At 50.4% G+C, this 11,806-nt stretch overlaps 1 pseudogene; it reads right to left on the bottom strand.

Annotated features, from left to right (window-relative positions):
- Nucleotides 1-6,394: 6,394 nt before the first annotated feature.
- Nucleotides 6,395-7,163, bottom strand: LOC103294403 (U1 small nuclear ribonucleoprotein A-like; annotated as a pseudogene).
- Nucleotides 7,164-11,806: the final 4,643 nt, after the last annotated feature.

Genomic DNA, 11,806 nt, shown 5'->3' with positions numbered 1-11,806 from the left:
CTCCAGAACTTTTGCATCTTCCCAGACTCTGTCCCCATTAAACACTGACCCCCAACCGCTTCCTCTAGCGTCTGGCTCCCACCATCGACTTTCTGTCTCTGTGGATTTGACTCCTCCAGGGGCCTCCTATGAGTGGAATTCACACAGTATTTGTCCTTTTGTGACTGGCTTACTTCATTCACTCAACACTCCAAAAAGAAGCCCTATCCCCACTAACAGTCATAACAGTCACTCCCCGTCCCTCTCCCCAAACCCCTGGCAACCATGAACCCACTTTCTGTCTAGATGTGCCTGTTCTAGACATTTCACATAAATGGAATCACACACTATATTGCTTTTTGTGTCTGGCTTCTCTCACTGAGTGTCACATATTCAAGGTTCACCCACATTGTGTCAGTGCTTCACTCCTTTTAATGGCTGCATAACACACACACACACACACACACACACACATTAGAGGCCCGGTGCATTAAAATTCATGCACTGGAGGTGGGGTCCCTCAGCCCAGCCTGCCCCCTCTCACAGTCCGGGAGCCCTCAGGGGCAGGAGGGGACCCGGTGATCAGGGGAAGCTGACGCCCCATCACACCTCTGCTGCTGCCACTGCTGGCAGCACAAGCCTTGGCCGGCCCTGGTTACCTGAGCCTCGGGCTGCCCTGGGCGGCTGAGGGGACTGAGGGGACTGGGTGCTGCCATCTTGTGGTTGTGGGCACCGCCATCTTTGAGGTTGGGGCAGTCAATTAGCATATTCCCTCCTTATTGGCTGTGGGTGCCGCCATCTTTGCAACAGCATGAGGGTCAATTAGCATATCCCCTCTTTATTAGATAGGATGTCCTCCACACCACATTTTATTTATCCATTCATAAGCTGATGGATATTTGGGTTGTTTCCACCTTACTTATGTACAAGTTTTCATGTGAACATACGTTTTTTTTCTCTCTGGGGTGGATACCTAGGAGTGGAATTGCTAGGTCAGACGGGAGCTTTGTTTCACCTTCTGAGGAACTGCCAGGTTGTTTTCCACAGCGGCTGCATCGTGTTTCATTCCCACCAGCAATGCCCGAGGGTCCCAATTTTTCCAAGTCCTCGCCAGCACTAGTTATTAGCGTCCTTCAACCTTCAACCTCAGGTAACCCCCTCACTGGTCTCTCCCGCGTCCAGCCCTGCAGGGGGAGAGCAGCTCCTGGTTCCCAGAGTCCTCGCATGTTTGGTCTATGACTCATAAAACCCAGGCAAGAAAAACGAGCTCACGGCAATGATGGTGACGCTGGTGGCAGGGGTCTCCCAGGTGCTGGGAGCTGTTCTAAACCTTCCTCACATGTTCATTCATTTGCCAGTGACCCATTTTACAAACGGGCTCAGTAGAGGCTCAGAGAGACTATGGCCTGGCTGGAGGCTCCCCAGCCTGGAAGGGGCTGGGCACCCACGTCTCTGAGCCCCGTCACCCCCACTCAGGGCCCTGCTCGACAATGAATGTGTTTTACTTTTGTGTTTCTTCTTCTCTTGGGAGCTTTCAGCTGTGCCCTGGGGAACCTGGCCGTGGCAGGGCCAGGATCTGCTGTTGGAGTGTTTAAAGGCCTTTAAAAGGTGTTCTCAGCATTTCCCGGATGCTGCGCAGTCATTAAGTTTGGTGATTAGGAGAACACCTTCCGTGGGCGTGTCTCTGGGGACACCCGGGGACATTTGGGAATTGTAAGGAGCAGGGAGGCGTGGCTGCCCACCTGGCCTGCCCTCCAGAGGCCCCCCCACTCCCCGGCTCTCCTGAGACACCCAAGGGCCTAGTGCCTGCAGCAGCTTTGCAACTGGTAGGCTGCTTGGCTCTATACATGTTTCTGTGAGTCTCTGGGCCTCCGCCAGGTGGGATTAGTGTCCTTATAAGAAGAGAAGCAGCCAAGACCGGTTTGGCTCAGTGGATAGAGCGTCAGCCTGTGGACTGAGGGGTCCCAGGTTCGATTCCGGTCAAGGGCATGTACCTTGTTTGCGGGCACATCCCCAGTGGGGGGTGTGCAGGAGGCAGCTGATCGATGTTTCTCTCTCATCGATGTTTCTGACTCTCTATCTCTCTCCCTTCCTCTCTGTAAAAAAAAAATCAATAAAATATATTTTTAAAAAAGAATTAATTAATAATGGTTTAAAAAAAAAAAAGAAGAAGAAGAGAAGCAGCCTGGCCGGGCGGGGCTCAGTGGTTGAGCATCGACCTATGAACCAGGAGGTCACGGTTAGATTCCCGGGCAGGGCATATGCTCAGATTGCTCAGTGTGGGGCTTGCAGGAGGTAGCTGATCAATGATCCTCTCTCATCATTGATGTTTCTCTATCTCTCTCCCTCTCCCTTCCTCTCTGAAATCAATAAAAATAATTAAATTTTTTTTTTTTTAAAGAGAGGAGGCCAGAGCTCTCTCTCCACTATGTGAGGACAGAGCGAGAAGCAACCATCTGCAGGCCAGAAAGAGGGCCCCCACATATTCAAGGTTCTAACCCTGCAGGCACCTTGGTCTTAGAATTCCAGTTTCCCGAACTGCGAGAAAACAAATTTTGGTTGTTTAAGCCACCCAGTCTGTGGCATTTAGTTATGGCAGCCTGAGCAGACTGAGACAAGGAGTTATGTAATTTAATCCCCAGAATAGCCCCAGGAGGAAGCTGCTGTAGCCAAGGAGACCTAGAGGCCCAGAGAGGGCAAGACACTCCCCCAGGATCACACAGGCATGAGACTGAGACTCAAGACTGGCTAGTTCTCAGTTCCCCATGTATTTCCCAAACCTCCCCTGGACCCCCCACCCCCCACCCCACAACAAACCACTCCAGGGAGGCAGTTTAGGTTCATTGTTTTTTAATTTGTCTTTATTGTTGAAAGTATTACAGATATCCCTCCCCCCCCCCTTTTTCCGCCATTGACCCCCCTCCAGGTTCATTGTTAATAGAGAGATGTGAGTTCAAATTCTTACTCTGGCATTCTACTTTCTGAGGGATGTGAGCAAGGTACATTCAGTGTCTGAGCCTCAGTTTCCTCATCTGCAAAACAGGAGTCCTAACAGTTCCAGAAAGTTGTGAGGGTGGAAAAAAATTAGGCATGACAGTCCCTTAGCTGGGGCTTAGCACTGAGTAAGACTAGTTGGGCAGAAGTCCTCTCTGACCCTCAGTTTCTTCTTCTATAAAATGGGCATAATGTTGGTACCTACTTGTGTAAAGTGCTTGAGTCAAAGACTTGAGTGGATGGCAGTAAAGAGCTCAGCACAGGGTCTGAAGCCAGTAAGCACTTGATATATATTAATTTTTTAGATGGTCCTAAGGCCCTGGCCGGTGTGACTCAGTTGGTTGGGCGGCGCCCTGTGCCCCCAGGGGTTGCCGGTTAGATTTCCCGGGGCACGTGTTTGGGTTGTGGGCTTGATCCCGAGGCTCATAAAACCAAGCATGCCCACCAACCCAGAGACACCCCCCCCACCCAGGACCCCCGCTGCCCGAGGATGAGTGGCTGCTTTCTCTACACACTGGGCTGTCCAGCCTGGTCCGAGAGGAGCACACATGGCTATTTGCATTTAAATGTAAATTAATTCAAATGAAAAAAAATGAGTTCCTTAGTTGCCCTGGCACACACCTCTCAGGGCTCAGTGGCCACAGCGGCTGGCTTGTCGACAACCCCAAACTAGAAGAGTGCCATCTTGGTAGAAAGTGCTGGCGGGCAGCGCCGCGTGGAGAGCCTCCCCTAGGTCAGGCGGTGCAGGGAGCCCGGTCTCCCCCGCCCCCGGGCGCGGTTCCATGACCGTCCACACGGGGGCAGTATGTCCCAGGATCCAGCGACTTAGGCACAAGCTGAGCTAAGGGTACCGCATCCCTCAGCTTGCACGTCCCTGAAAAGCACCCACTGAGAGTCCGGCACTGTGCCGGACACCGCGCAGCCCCCAGATATTCTAGCCCAGGGTCCCCCCTCTTCACTGGGACATCGGGGCCGGGTCACTCTCTGTAGGGGGACATCCTGGGCACTGTGGGGGTGTTGAGCCGCATCCCAGGACTCCACCCACTCAACTCCAGGGGCACCCACGGTAGTGACAACCAGAGATGTGACCAACATCACTGTCTTTTGTGGGGCATAATCACACTCAGGTGAGAAGCTCCATCGATTAGTGGAATAGTAAATGACAACCATCATCATCATTATTATAACAAGAAACAACACTCCTGGACGTGTTTCCTGTGTACTAGGTCTTGTTTTAAGCATTTTGCTTAAATTAAACCCTCTGAGGTAGGTACCTGTTACACAGTGTCTCTGTTTTACAAAAAAAGGAAATGGAGAAAGGTTGAATCACTGCCTCAAGGTTACAGCTCAACATCATGCAGCTGGGATTTGAACCCAGAAATTGTGGGTGCAGAGTCTGGTCTATTACTGACCAGCCCACTCCTCACCATTCCCGCAGCCTCCACCCATCGTCTACCGTCTGGGCCAGCACAATCCTCTCCGCCCTAGTCCTTTAGCTCCCACCCTCGCCCTGCCACCACAGCCTGTCCTCCCAGCGGCAGCCATCAGAGGGCGCCTGCGAGCTCTCTATGGCTCTCATCTCCCTTAGGGAAAAAGCCCCAGGCCTCCAGGTCCTCGCCCCCTCCCCCCATAAGTTCCTGCACCATCTGCACTCCTCCCCTCCCTGCCATCACTTCCTCCCTTCCTCCCCCTCGCTCACTCTGCTCCAGCTATACGCATTCCTCCAACACACCAGGCTCTGTCCTGCCCCAGGACATTTGCATGGGCTGTGTCCTCTGCCTGGATTGCTCTTCTTGTAGATATACCAAATGCCTTGCTCACTTCCTCAGAGTCCCTTTCTAATTCCTGTATCTAAAATTCCACCCCTTCCCAAGCTCCCTACTCTGCTTTATTTCCTTCTCTTTAGCATTACTCCTATCTAATATTCTATATATTTAAACTATTTATATTTGTTTGTTATCTGTCTGCCCCCACTTAGAATGCCAGCTCCATGAAGGCAGAAATTTTTGTCTGATTTCTCATTGCTGTGTCCCCAGCGCCTAGAACCGTGCCTGACACACAAGCAGGTGCTTCATAAATTTTTGTTGAATAGAAAACCGGCTTGCCCTGGCTGGTTTGGCTCAGTAGATAGAGCGTCGGCCTGTGGACTGAAGGGTCCCAGGTTTGAGTCCGGTCAAGGGCATATGCCCAGGTTGCAGGCTCGATCCCCAGTGTGGGGCATGCAGAAGGCAGCCGATCAGTGACTCTCTCATCATTGATGTTTCTATCTCTCTCGCCCTCTCCCTTCCTCTCCGAAATCAATAAAAATGTATTAAAAAAAACACACAAAAAAAAACCCTGGCTCTATTATGTCCATTCAGCTCATTATAATGATAAACCAGAGCATTTGTTGAGCACTTATGTGTGCCAAGCTTATGGGAATTTTTTTATCATTTATTTTTTGAAGTATAGTTCACATATCAAATTTACACAAATTTAAAAATTTATTTTAAAGTGTACAATTCAGTGGTTTTTAATATATCTAAGATGCTGTGTTGCCAATGCCACTAATGACAGCATATTCCATCACCCCAAAAAGAAATCCCGTCCCTGTTAGCAGTCACTCACCATCCCCTCCCCAAACTCCTGGCAACCACGAACCCACTTCCTGCCTCCGTGGATGTGCCTGTTCTGGACATCTCATGTAAGTGGAATCACACACGGTGTGGCTTTTGCTTCTGGCTTCTCTCTCTGAGCGTCATGTTGTCAAAGTCCACCCAGGATGGCGTGTACGTCAGTGCTCCCTACTTCTCACGGCTGTCTGACATCCCAGTGTGTTCTGGGTTTCACGTGGACTGACACATTGTGTCTGTTCAGCCACCCATGGGCACTTGGGTTGTTCCCGCGTTTTGGCTGTGATGAATGACATTGCTGTGGACATTCATGTGCACGATTTTTGTTTGAACACCTGTTTTCTGCATGTCCTTGCCAACACTTTTTATTATCTGCCTTTTCTTAATGGTTTTATTTATTTATTTTATTGGTTTCAGAGAGAGGAAGGAAGAGGGAGAGAGAGAGAGAGAGAGAGAGAGAGAGAGAGAGAAATTAATGATGAGAGTGAATCATTGATTGTCCGCCTCCTGCACACCCCCTACCGGGGGTCAAGCCCACAATCTGGGCAAGGGCCCTGACTGGGAATAGAACCATGACCTGGTTCATGGGTGGATGTTCAACCACTGAGCCACACTGGTCGGGCTATCTATCTTTTTTTTGTAGAAAATCAAACATAAAAAACACTTTAATTCCAGCCTAACAGCGCCAGGTGCAATGTCTGGGGACAGACTCTGGGTACAATGCTGTGTGACCACTCACACACGTGGCTCCCAGAAGGCCCCCGAGGGGGACTTACCTTCAGGGGGCCGAGGCGAGGAGAAGAGGGAAGGCCCCCAAGCAGGAGGTAGGGGCAAGCATGGGGAAAAGGTGCTACTTCTTGGCAAAGGAGATCTTCATGGCGTTGTTCTGGACAATCTTAGAGCCCTGTAGGGCATCCGAGCAGCCCCTGCCTGAACCTCATTGCCAAACTCCACAAAGGCGGTGTCGTGCGGCCCTGGGACCAGCCGGGTCTCCCTGAAGCCAGGGATTGAAAAGCATGGACAGCGTGAGCTCACTGGCCTCCTCTGGCAGGTTGGTGAGGAACAAGATGTGATTTGGTGGGTTTCCTGAAAGAGGCTGAGCAGGTGGCATCTGCCCTGGCATAAGCTGCTGTGGGGGCATGGCCCCCGGTGGTACCTGGCCAGGTGCGAGGCCTGGAGGTGGGATCATGCCAGGGGGCGGCATGTAGGGAGGCTGGCCTGGCATGTTGGGCATGCTGCGGGGCGCCTGAGTCATCGGCGGCATGCCCGGGACAGGCCCCGGGAGGGCCCCCACGGCAGGGGCGGCTGCCCCGCCCTGCACGGCCTTCTTGGCAGCTGGTGTCTCCTGGCTCTTGGGCTTCCTCTTCTCCCGCTGACGGCCACGCTCCACAAAAGTGCCCCTCATCTTGGCAACGATGCCCGCGTCGGTCTTGGCATACGGGATACGCATGGGCTTGTGGTAGAAGGGGAAACCCTGCATGGAACGCAGGGCGACTTCTTCAGCTCATCCTTCTTGATCTCCACAGTGAGGCTGTTGATATAAATAGTGTGGTTGGGTCGGGTCTCGGGAACTGCCATGGAGGGGAGGTGCCGGGGTAGGGCAATGGCCTTACAGGTCCGGCTAGTGGCTGCTTCTCCATCCTTTTTTTAAAAAAATATATTTTATTGATTTTTTACAGAGAGGAAGAGAGAGAGATAGAGAGTTAGAAACATCGATGAGAGAGAAACATCGATCAGCTGCCTCTTGCACACCCCCTACTGGGGATGTGCCCGCAACCAAGATACATGCCCTTGACCGGAATCGAACCTGGGACCCTTGAGTCCGCAGGCCGACGCTCTATCCACTGAGCCAAACCGGTTTTGGCTACTCTCTCCTTTTTATTCTAGCCATCCTAGTGGCTGTTGAAGGTTATCTCACTGTGGTTCTGATTTGCATTTTCCCGGGTATCTCCTATGTGCAGAGAACCTTTTCATGTGTTTATTGATACTTGGAAATTCTTATCATGACCCCATTTTAACAGTTGCAGACACAGGGGCTCAGAGAGGGATAGCCACTTCCCGAAAGTCACACAGCTGGGCTGGAGGGGCAAGTGTGTGAGGTATGAGAACCAGATAGTCTACTAGCTGCTCAAAATGAGACTGCCCTGTTCATCTGTGTGCAAGTCTTTGTGTGGGTGCCTATTTTCATTTCTGTTGGGTAAATGCCTAGGAATGAAATGGCTGGATCCAACGGTAGGTATGCGTTTAACCTTTTGAAAACCTGCCACATGGCTTTCCACAGTGGCTGCACCATTTTGCATTCCCACCAGCTGGGGATAAGGGTTCCAGTTGCCCCCTATTTTTGCCAGCACTTAGTATAGTCAGACTTTTTCATTCTAGTCCAACTGTATCTCACTGTGCTTTTAATTCACTTTTTTCCTAAGTGCTTCTTGGCCATCTGCATGTCTTTTTTGGTAAAGAGTAAAAGCTAATGTTTATGGAGATGTGCAACAAACATTCATGAGTGCCTACTACAGACCAGGCCCAGGTCGGATACCGAGAACAAAAGCGTGACTCAGACAGACCCAGACCCCCTCAGTCTTCTTGGATTATACCGTCTTTGAGAAACTAGAAATAAAAGGAAACAAATGAATATCCTCTCTGATTGCAGGTTGGGGACAGTGCTGGGGGCACAAGGCAGGATCAGGGTGTGAGCCCCCTTTCCAGTTCCTCTAATACTATGTCCACGAGATAATACCAATTTTCTTTTTTTAAAAGATATGTTTTTATTGATTTCAGAGAGGAAGGGAGAGGGAGAGAGAGATAGAAACATCAATGACAAGAGAGAATCATTGATCGGCTGCCTCCTGCACGCCCCCTATTGGGGATAGAGCCTGCAACCTGGGCATGTGCCCTGACGGGGAATCAAACAGTGACCTCCTGGTTCATAGGTCAATGCTCAACCACTGAGCCACATTGGCTGGGCTCACCGATTTCCTTTGCCGGGGAAGGCGGTGAGCTCTCCCTTTCAGCCATGAGGCATGGAGGAGGGTAGGGACTTGAGTGCTGCGGAATCTGCCACCTGACTCCAGGGCTGGCACTTTGACCCCAGGTGCCCCTCTGTCCCGTCTGCCTCCAGCCCTGGGTCCTATTCACCTTTGCTCTCAGCTCTGTGCCAGGAAATGGTGTTGTCCCCTGGCTCCTGGAGCCCCTCATAAAATCAAACTCCTCAAGGCATGGAGGCCAATGTCCTGGGGAAGCGGGGAAGAGGCCCCGGGAGCCAGGAGGCAGGCCTCCCAGACATCAGGGTGTGGCGGCTGTGGGTGGACTTTGTCTCTCTGCGCCGGTGGGTGCGGAAGGCAGAGTCAGCATTTAGCAAGTGGCTGGGCCCCGGGGCTGGCTCACCACCTGCCTTGGGCCTCGGTTTCCCCGACTTACTCACTGGGGGCCTTCCCAGTGCCTGCCCAGCTCCTGGCTCATAGAAGGCACTTAGTGAATGGATGAGAATGACAAGACACCTCATGCTGGCATGCTCCCAGCTGCTCCCCTCCCTGCCTCCCCCAGTGCCCAAGGCAGAGCTGCTACCAGGAGGGGGTAGCACAGATGACAGTTAATAAACCAATACTTGGAGGAATAAATGAATCCCTAACTCTTCTCCCATCTGATTTGTTTTCCTGCCCTTAACTCCAGTCCCAACACTACCTGCCCCCATTTCAGTGTCTTTAAAAGTACCACCTCCTTATAGTTATGGACAGGTATGTTAGGGAACCATAAATTTGATGTATTATGATTTCAATAAATAATAATAATAAATTGAATCACATAAAAAAAATAAAATGAAAGTACCACCACTTGGCCCTGGCCAGTTTTGCTGAGTAGTTAGAGCATCAACCAGAAGACTGACGGGTCTGGAGTTCAATTCCCCCTGATCAAGGGCATATAACTCAGTTGTGGATGCGATCCCCAGCCCAATAGGCCTGGTTGGGGCATGTGCGAGAGGCAACCAATTGATGTGTCTCACGTGGACGTTTCTCTTTCTCCTCCCCACCCTCTTCCACTCTGTCTGAAAATCACTGGACAAAATATCCTCAGGTGAGGGTTAAATATTCCAGTGTCTGCGTTGACCACAGTTTGTTTATTCCCCTCATCTGTTGGTGGACATTTACTTTGGTTGTTCTCAGTTTGCGGATGTTATCGATAAAGCTGCTATGAACATTTGTTTACAGGTCTTGTGAACTACTCAGCTTGGATTCATGTGTTAGTTATCCATTTCCGTGTAACAAATCATGCCTAAACATGGTGCCTTAAAACAGTCAACATTCATTATCTGACACAGTTTCTCAGCATCAGGAATCTGGGAGCGACTTAGCTGGATGGTTCTGGATTGGGGGTCTCTCATGAGGCTGCAATCAAGCTGTTGGCCAGAGCTGCCTCATCTGAAGGCTCCTCCAGGGCCGGAGGGAGGAGCTATTGTGGCTCCTCACATGGCTATTGGCAGGAGGTCTCAGTTCTACTACATATGGCTCTCCAGGAGGATAGTCTAGACCCGTGGTTGGCAAACTGCGGCTCTCGAGCCACATGCGGCTCTTTGGCCCCTTGAGTGTGGCTCTTCCACGAAATACCACGGCCTGGGCGAGTCTATTTTGAAGAAGTGACATTAGAAGAAGTTTAAGTTTAAAAAATTTGGCTCTCCAAAGAAATTTCAATCATTGTACTGTTGATATTGGGCTCTGTTGACTAATGAGTTTGCCGACCACTGGTCTAGAGTCTAGACTCTAGACTTCTGTAAAGACTGCTATAAGAGCAAGCAAGAAGGAGCCCAAGATGTAAGCCAAAGACATTTCATAACCAAATCTCTGAAGTCACATCTGCCATATTCTATTTGTTAAAAGTGTAACACTAAATTCAACCGGTGGGGCTGAAGGGACTGGGCGCCACCATCTTGTGGCTGTGGGCGCCGCCATCTTTGTGATGGTGTGAGGGTCAATTAGCATATTCCCTCTTTATTAGATAGGATTCCCGAGGAAAAGAAGAAGCACCCAGGAGAGCTGTTTTCCTTCATTGATTTCACAAACTTTTATCGAGCACCTACTGTATGCCAGGTGGTGTTTCAGGCCCTGGGGAAGCCACAGATAACAAGATAGAGGAAGTTCCCTGGACACATGGAACTCACACACGTGGGTGACCGATTCCACTTGTCACTATTCAGTCTAGCACCTGGCACACAGTTGCTGGAGGAGAGGAGAGGCCCAAGGCTTTGTGTTGGACATGGGGGGTCCCATGGTAACCAAGGCACACATGATCACTGCCCAACTGGAGGGCACAGTCTGGTGGTGAATATGGATGGCAAACCATGTTTGCAAACAACAAACAACTCACCCATTCTTTCCTTCAATATTTATTGAGCACCTGTTGTGTACCTGGCTGGATTCTAGATATAGCAGTGATCAAGACAGACATAGATCCGCTATATTATGGAGGGTGGGGTAAATGAGTAAAGAGATAAAGAAAAGGGGTTATTTTGGTTTGTGAAAGGGCTGAGGTGGGAATCCAACAGGGTGGTAAGTGGGGTGGGGGTGGTGTAGGAAGACCTGTCTCATCTCCTCCGGACAACATTTTTCTTGTTTCTCTGGTGGTAGGTTCTTTGTTCAAGTGGAGCTTCTGTCTGTTTGTGGGAGGAACCTGACTGAGGTGGGAAGCCCCCAAGATGAGAGTTTCAAGGAGCTAACCTTTCCACCCTCCCAATCAAATAATAAATGGAGACTTTGACCCTCCTCTTACCCCTTATCTCAAGACCGGAGAGTACAATTGTGTCAAGGTGCAGCTGGGAAGGTGTGTGATGGGATCTGGGCAAGGCCAGGTGGGGAGTGGCGATGGGGGCTCCAGCCAGGTCAGGGCTAGGAGAGGTGCCATTGTCAGGGAACCATGGGTAATGGCACCTCAGTTTCCTTGTCTGCGAAGTGGGTTTCCAGTACCAGGAACACTTAATATTCCCAGTTTGAGGATGTTATCCATAAAGCTGCTATGAACATTTATAGGTCTTGTGTGGATATGTGCTTTTATTTCTCTTGGGTGCATGTATTAGTTATCGATTTCTGTGGAACAAATCACACCTAAACATGGTGCCTTAAAACAGTGAACATTCATCATCTTGCACAGTTTGCTTTTTCCATTATTCAGAAGTTATTGATTGAGTAACTCCAGTGTGTTTGGGCCTCACTCTAGGTCTCTTTCTGTAAGAG

The sequence above is a fragment of the Eptesicus fuscus genome, chromosome 6 (genome assembly GCF_027574615.1).
Source record: "Eptesicus fuscus isolate TK198812 chromosome 6, DD_ASM_mEF_20220401, whole genome shotgun sequence".
Taxonomy (NCBI): domain Eukaryota; kingdom Metazoa; phylum Chordata; class Mammalia; order Chiroptera; family Vespertilionidae; genus Eptesicus; species Eptesicus fuscus.
Note: the sequence above shows the minus strand (reverse complement) of the source record. Positions and strands in the feature narration are given on the sequence as shown.